The sequence below is a fragment of the Micromys minutus genome (genome assembly GCF_963924665.1).
Source record: "Micromys minutus genome assembly, chromosome: 4".
NCBI lineage: Eukaryota > Metazoa > Chordata > Mammalia > Rodentia > Muridae > Micromys > Micromys minutus.
This window is the reverse complement of record NC_137973.1, coordinates 24068998-24077235: the sequence shown is the minus strand read 5'-3', so window position 1 is coordinate 24077235 and position 8238 is coordinate 24068998. Positions and strand designations below refer to the sequence as shown.

The following is an 8238-nucleotide window of genomic DNA, read 5'->3' as shown; positions in this document are numbered from 1 at the left end:
GATTTTTTATTTTTATGGTGTGTGTGTTTTGTATGTTTGCCTGTACGAGTTTCTTGTGACTTTTTTGTTGTTCTTGTATTTAATTATGCTTGGGTTCTTTAGCTATTTGTTTTCTAAAGAAAGAAAGAGAGAAAGGTGTGGAGTTGGGTGGTGGGAGGTGGGGAGATCTGGGAAGAGATAAGGGAAAGGAAACTGTGATAAGAATATATTGCATGACCTTTCAATAAAAGTAAATATATGAAAATAAGGCAAATTAGATGAATGCATTTAAAGTGGTTGTAAGAAAAAATAATAAAAACTAAAACCAAAAGAAGATGAGGAAAGCAGAGTCAGGTGGATCTCTGAGTTCAAGGCTAGCCTGGTCTACAGAGCCAGTTCCAGGATAGCCTGGGCTACACAGAGAAGCCCTACCTGGAAAAACAAAGAAGAAAAAGAAGAAGGGAGGAGGAAGGAGGAGAAGGAGGGCGAGGAAGAAAAGGAGAAAAAGAAGGTAGAGGAAGAGGACAGGAAGGAAGAGGAGGAGAAGAAGAGAAAAATCCTCCCCGCTATTCCTTATTTCCCACTTACTTGATTCTCCAGTTTTTAGAGACCTGTTAGGGTAAAGTTGTCTGCGTACAAGGACTATTTCTGCTGATGAAATATTTGGAATAAAAAACAATATAAGAAAAAGCATTTGGAATAACACTTGGATAGAGAGGTGAGAAATGGAGAGGTAACAAGACCCATGGACAGACCCTGAGCTCAGAGGCCTGGGTTCTTGTGCTGGTCCTCCTTTGTGCTTTGTGACTTTCAGCAGACTGCTTCTCTATCTCCTAGGAGATGAACTTCATGGTGTCGAAAGCCCCATCCTGTCCTCGAGGCCTTGTGTTTGAGTCATTAATTCATCTTACTTTCTACATTTTTCCTAATATGTCTATTTTCCACTCTTCCCACAATTCCTGTCTGGAATTTCTGAACCCATTGTCTCTCTTAGCAAGTCTTCTCAATGGACCAATTACTGGAAGCAGAGCTTCTAATTCCTGTGAGCTCAGACAGTGAAATCATTATTACACCTAATAAGAGTTAACTGGTCCATTTCACACAAATTGTCTTCCTGTGTGGAACTGAAATGTGAAGCACTAAAACCGAGAGGGGTAGACTGAAGGACAGTTGTTCACAGGCAACACTACCGCACAGGGGGAATGGGCCTTGGCCAATGTCGTCATCCAAAAGCCAGAGTAGCTCCAATCCACTTACACCATCTTTTCATATATGTCAGTCTTTCAGTCAGTGATCTCTTGCAATGCTTTTGTTTTGTTGTTACTGTGACCAAATACCTGATTAAAAAAAGACTTAAGGAGAAAGGATCGATTTTCCTAGTGATTTTAAATGTTTCAATCAATGATGCTGGCTAAGGCAAGAATCACAGCTCATGTCCTGGTAGATAGGAGTGTCGTCGATCATTAAAGGCACGGAGTCTAATGCCCCAAGGACACACCCCCAGTGACCTACATCCTTGAACCAGGTTCTCCTCCACCTCCCATAGTTCTACTCCCTGACAAACCATCCATTAGAATTCATGATCCAATTGTGTCTGAGAAGGTCTATTACACCGATCTAGCCTTGAGTCTTCTCCAATATCCCTGCTGCTTCCTCACTTGGGCTCTGACACCCAACCTCCTTCCGTGGTCTCTGACTACTTCAGGAGGCTGAGCGAGGGTGGCTGCGTATGAACTGAACCAGTATGCCTAACTTCTGCTGAGCTTCCTCCTGACAGCTTTATGTCTTAGTGAATCAGAAACCAGGGCATTCACAGGATGCCGTCTTTGCTTTGCCGAACGTATAAGAGCAGATACCATTTCAACTTCCAGGCCCCTGGTCCTTGGTAAGATGTTATGCACAGCTGGCAAAGATGAGGTTGGGACACAGCAGATTTTATGCCTAGAATTTCTATTTCCACTCCTTTTGCAGGGACTCTTTACAGAGAGGCCAGTTCTACCTGACTCCTTGGCCTCTAAGGAATGTTCCAGGATGCTTCAGTGTTTGCTTCATTTTCCTTTGCTCATCAGGTTTTAGTCACAATGGAGGTTGTGCCTTTGTGCCATTAAGATGATTCCTCACCCCTGTACCATTGATAGACATCAAAAGCTGGCACCTCAGGGTAAATGAGAAGATGAGCAAGTGGGTTGTTATAGCATCAGGAAACCCAGGGCTTGATGTCTGGAAGGAGATCTGTGGCTACGAGAGATATAAGACACAGTGAGAATGAGAGAGCGCTGCCTCAGCTTGGAGGAGTTTGGAGGAAGGCTACATCTCCCACAGTGTGGGCTGCAGTCCCTCCATACACTTAGCTTTGCAGAGGATGGAAGAGAGGAAAAAAAGCAAGCTGCTTTCTGAGGTACCAACACCGCGAGAGACTCCAGCAGAAGGTTAGAGCAGAGGTTCTCAACCTGTGGGTCATGACCTCTTTGGGGGGAGGGATCAAACTACCCTTTCATAGGGGTCACACATCAGATATCCTGCATATCCTATGTTTATGTTTCAATTCATACCAGCAGCAAAATTACAGTTATGAAGTAGCGATAAAAATAATATTTCTGGGGTCATCATCACAACGTGAGGAACCATATTAAAGGGTCACAGCATCAGGAAGGTTGAGAACCACTGTGTTAAGAGTTGTGATTTTTTTTCCCAGGCTGGGAAAAATGAAGATTTTTTAGCCTTTCTCCCCCCCCCCCCCCCCCCCCCTCTCTCTCTCTCTCTCGTAAACATCAGAGAGAGAATCTTCCGCTCTCTCTGGCTCAGCAGCCACATTCTCCATTTTCAATTACACTGCTACCTCAGTGATTAAGATGGATGGCTAGCTTTTTTACTCTCAGAGGTTCTAGACTAAAGAGACATAAGACAGCCCTTGCCTTCAAGGAACTCAAAGGAGGCAGATGTCCTGCTAAGGAGGCAGTGTTTGTAGTCTGTTGGGACATGCTAGGTTTCTCTTCATAGAACCACTTGATGTTGGAAGGCTCAGCCTCAGGATGCCTCTTTTGACGAAAGGTAGGTGATGAGACTCCAGGAGACTCAGTTAACCAGAGGAGACAGAACTGTGAGTGTTGGTGTTGGAGAGGTGTAACTAGAGCAAAGCTGGGAAGCTTCACCAGGGTTAGCCTGGGAAGAGGGTGTGAAACAGATCTTACTCACAGGTAGTTGAGTAGACAGAAGAATGCAGATGCATGCTGGGAGTGGACGGGCATGCTGGGGATGGGCAAGCATGCTGGGAGCAGAGCCTGGAAAGGAAGAGTGTTCTCAGCCCCAGTTGCTCACTCACGTGGGATAGCACCTGAGATTTCACCTCTGCAGGCATCTGAGGACAGAACCTAGCAAACAGATAGGCACAGATGCAGTTCCTCGGGTCAGGGGATTCTGGGAGTGAATTGAAACTAGTAATGCTAGTTGATGCTTTAACACCCCAACAATCCATCCTTTCAGGACTGGGTCTTGGAGCTGTTCTAGAAAAGTCTATTGGGAGACCCTAACACATCTGGTCTTGGGGATTGTTAGGCAAAGGAGTATAGGGCTTTAGGACCTGTGATCCTGAGTACCTTGTAAGAGCCCGGAGAGGAAAGAAAGTCTTTCAGGACGAGCTGGTGAGGATTTGTATTTAAAGGGAGAGGACAAGGCCAGCTAAGGCACAGGGAAGCGTTCTCTGGCTGCTGGGAGCGCTGGTCTTTCTGGAATTTATTCTCTTTGTTTCAGGATTCGCATCCAGAGTAAAGGGTGTTTCACTCCCGGAATCCCCTGACCTGAGGAACTTTATCTGTGCCTGTCTGTTTGTTATGTTCTGTCCTTAGATGCCTGCAGAGATGAATGTCAAATGTTACCAAGGAGGACAGCTCTCCTTAACCGCTTATAGGAACAGCTGCCCCTTTCTTCCTTCTCTATTCCCTTATCTTGTTGTTATCTGTAACACTTAACATAATCTAGCACGTTATAGTTTTCATGGACCACCTCTCCCTCCCCCAGTGAAACTTTAAAAGGAAGGAACATGTGTGTAACCTGTGTGTGTTTTACTGTGATGGGTGTCATTATATAGGCTGAGTTTCTTCCTGGGTTCTCCTTGGACTTACAATTCTGTTTGTTTTATTGTTGCTGATGCTGGATCTTCCTCAGAAGACCTAGCTGGTCTTCACTCACAGAAATAAGCCTACCTCCTACTTCCCAAGTGCTGGGATTAAAGGTGCCTAGTCAACTCTCCACCTTTGTTTCCTGGGCTATCCCTTACAGACATGTACCACTAGACTCAGATTTATTGATTTATTCATTGTATTCGGACTGGTTTTGTGACTGGATCATATCAAGTACCAAAGAAATCCCTGTTGAATGACCAGTTGATGAATAGACTAAAATTTCTAACATGTCTGAATGCATGTGTTTGCATGGGTACTATTCTTAATCTCTGGATTACATATCCCCTTTTAAAAATCGTGGTTTTGCCTATGCTTGCAAGTATTTTTAACATTAAGAACTCTGAGCCCTTATGTATTATGCTTTTGAATATGAAATTATGGTTTGTTTTGCGTTGGTTGGTTTTGACTGTGTTTCTGTGTCCTCCAGTTGTTCGAGATTGTGTCTGGATCACTCACTCAATCTACCAAGATTTTCAGAGGAACTGTGGCCATCTCATATCAGCAGAGGGCACTAGAGCTGTGTTCCTTAGTGCCAGGCCTGTAGATCAAGCTATCTTAGTGAGGAATTTTTGGGGACTCAGGAGATCTAGAATCGGGGAAGGAAGCAGTGGAGACCTCTCCAGATCGGTATAATTGAAGAGCTGTGCACTTCCTGGGACTTTTCTATTATTCTTACACACTCACTCAGCAGCCCAGTGAGAAGAAGGATGTTTTTAGGGACTGGGGCTAAACTACACTGAGCTTTGGACAGGAGCACCCTTCTGAAAGCACATCTACTTGGAGTCTCCACTTCTTCACCTCAGTGCACCTCAAGTTCCTGAGTGCTTAGAGATCCTTCGGGGTGGCTGCCTTCTGTGGCAAGCTTTCGGGAAGGCACAAGAGAAAGCCACAGAGTTCTTTGGCTTTCCCTCCAGATAGATAGATGTCTGGGATGAACAAAGGAGGAGTTAACTGCGCCTCTTCGTGGCTGCCACGGACTCAGGCGCTGAAGCCCTCAGAAGGGGCTCAGAGACACAGTCAAGATTTCTCCAGTCTGAGATTTGTAGGTGATGAGAGCTTCTCCCCCATCCAACACTCTCGAGTTAATTGAGAATTCTTAATTTAGACTTCTAGGGTGAGATTCTGGGATTTGGGATTAAAACGAAAAATCTTAAAGCTTTTTACCACCCCCCTCCCCAAGACGCATAAGAAGCACACCCTTCCTTAACACAGTCACCCAAATTGATGAAGGTTCGTCCTCAGCCCTGGCTGCCACCCCATGAACGGCTCAGTTACACCACTGGGGGCAAAAGTAGGTCTCGCACCAAGTACGGGTGGGTCGGGACCCAGCAATCCTGGCCCCAGAGCCTGCGATGCCGCGTTCTGCCAACCCCTCCCCACCCCTTGCCTCTGCCCTCAATTCCTTTCTCTTTGCTCTCCTCCCATCTCGGCTCCAGCGAGCGGAGCGAGAGTGTGCGCGCGCGTTGGGGGACCAGGGGAGGGCAGTGGAGGGAGGCGCCGTCGGAGGGAGAGAAGACGTCAGGAAGAGAGGGAGGGAGCCGGGGAGGGAAGAGAGGGAGAGGGAGAGAGAGAGAGAGAGAGAGCAGCTCGGAGGTTGAGAGAGGCCCCGAGAGATAAAGCCGGAGGGCAGAAATTATTAGGGGGCGCGGGACGAGAGGAGGGAGCCAGGGGAGCGAGCCCGCCGCTAGAGAGGCAAGCGAGTGTGCGCCTTGTGTGCAAGGGCGGGAGGGAGGAGAGAGAGCCAGCGGCGGCCCGGCTCACGCCGACTCGGGCCCAGCGGCGGGCGGACAGCATGCTGAGCCTCCTCATCTGGATCCTCACTCTCTTCAACACTTTCTCACAAGGTAAGCCCCAGACACGGGCTGGGGAGTCCGGGAAAAGGGCGCGGAGTTACCCGGAGAACACCGAGGAGTTCTTGGTGAAGCGGCCCAACTTGCTTCCTTTGGCTGCGCGGGAGAACAGAGAACTTAGGTCGCAAAAGCCGAGATCCGAGTAGAAAAGGGACCGGAGTGCTCAAAGTCTTTCCTCCAGTTCCTGGCAGTCCTCCCTCCATCCCTCCACCTCCTGGGCCCTGGGTCGGACTACTGGGTCCTGGCCAAGAGAAAGGCTGGGAGGAGATGGGATTTCAGATGGGGGGGGGGGAATGCGTGGAAAGCACAGATGCAGGCTCCCTAAAATGAGGCTGAGGGATTCTGCTACCCCCAATCCAGCTTAGAGTCACCTTCATCTGAAGTGCGGCTGCAAACTGCTTGGGGCTGCCCCTCAAAGGAAAGGCTGTATTCGGTTCCCCCCCGCGCCCCCCCCCCCGCCCTGGAGGTTGTGGGTGAGAGATAGAAGTCCCTGTACCAGGGTTGTTTGGGTTCATCAGGAGAAGAGGAGTTGACTGAGCCAGGCACTCACTTCGGGTCAGAAAAGTGCAGATTTCTGAGGCTCCTTTGGAACTATCAGGGCAGAGCTGGAAGAGTAGGAGAGAGATGAGTGTATTCAGGTACGTTCAGCTGCATGTACGTGAAGGAATCGAGGGTCCAAACCCCAGCCAGGCTTGGGGTCTGCAGGAAAAGGTTCTTGCCTCCTGAGACTGACTCCAAGCAAGATTTAATACTGTTGAGCCCCTCCCCCGAGCTGGAATCGGACACACAGATAGCTTCCAACAGAGACATTGAGACAGACTACTCACCTAAGGAGACATTCCCCACAAACATCCCCCTCACAGAGACAGACACATACACAAAGACGTTGATTGACACCTCTGAAGAAGGAAGGTTCCTCTTCTAAGCTGACATCCACTTGCCTAGTTACATACCCTGGCATCAAACTTAAACTGTACATATATACATGTTTGCTATATTCAAAGGACATACCATCCACTTACAGAATTGTATCCACATACCCCAGCCATGGAGTAGACAAAGAAACTTGGGCAGACATTCTTATAGGCAGGCGCCTACAGAGATGTACAGTCTTCAAAATGGAGGAGGTGGTCTCTCACTGGGGTGGGTGAGTGATCTGGGAAAAGGGAAGCCATAGAAAGGAAAGAGCCTTAGGCATTGGCCAGCTCTCTTCCTCTCCTGAATGGTGTGTGTGTGTGTGTGTGTGTGTGTGTGTGTGTAGGGGGTGGGGTGTTTCACTGGACCCTCCCTCTCTTTGCTAGCCCTCTCCTCCAGCTCTGAAGGCAAAGCCTGGCTTAGTTTAGGGGTCTTGATTTCCTTTCCTTCACTGGAGCCCCAGGACTCTCTTCCAACATGAGAAGGCATGCATCAGCTGTATGAGAACAGGAGTGGAGTTAGGGGGAAGGAGAAAAGAAGGCCTGGTCTCAGGTTGGCCACTTGGCAGAAAGTTGAGAAGATAAGTTAAGTTCTGACTTTGTTCAAGCCAGGTTGCTAGGGAGGGGGAGGGGAAGAGCATGGTGGGTGAGGGGCCCCACTGTGTCTGTTCTGATAGGTGTCTGCCCGTCTCTTGCAGCCCTCGTATTCCAACGAAATAGACTGAGCTTTGAGAAACAGAAGCCGCAGTTAGCAAACAGGCGAGTCATGCAGCTTGAATCCTGACTGATTGGAGGTCAGGGAAAGATGCTTGCTGTGTACCTGTCCATCATTGTGGGTGGGCGTGGCTAGGGAAAGGAACTGAGCCCCAGCCTACTTGACTATCAGAGGTGAAGGCAAGAACCGCAAAAGGGTGCAGATGCGCAAAAGGGTGCAGATGTGTGTTGGGGGCGGGGGTCGTTGGGGAGGAAAGCAAAGGGAGATGGACATTCAGCAAAGGGCTGGGGGGAGGAGACCCTTAGGGGACCTGGGGGCACTGACACGCCAAGGCCAGGGTGGGGAGAGAGCACACAGTGTGGTTGGCTTTGAGCTGGGGGTGGAGGAATGGTAGTGGGAAGTGAGGAAGAGGAGAGGCAGTCAGAGGAGCAACTAAACAGAACAGAAGAGCCAGGAAGGGAGAATTCAGCCTCGCTGAGACATAGAAACCGTATTCTAGAGACTTTCATTGGGCTTCATCTATCTTCATTTTTTACTAAATAATTTTCTGTATCTTATCTAAACGAAAACCATTATCTCTCCCCTCCCCCGCTGCCGCG

The 8238-nt window shown here is 48.5% G+C and overlaps 1 protein-coding gene across 1 annotated transcript in view; it reads left to right on the top strand.

Moving 5' to 3' along the window:
- The first annotated feature begins 5909 nt into the window (after positions 1-5909).
- Positions 5910-8238, top strand: part of KIRREL1 (kirre like nephrin family adhesion molecule 1) — a 92374-nt gene continuing 90045 nt past the window's right edge. Inside the window, exon 1 of the mRNA XM_080915251.1 lies at positions 5910-6004. The gene's annotated coding sequence lies outside the window, so the exon portion shown is untranslated. The remainder of the gene's footprint in view (positions 6005-8238) is intronic.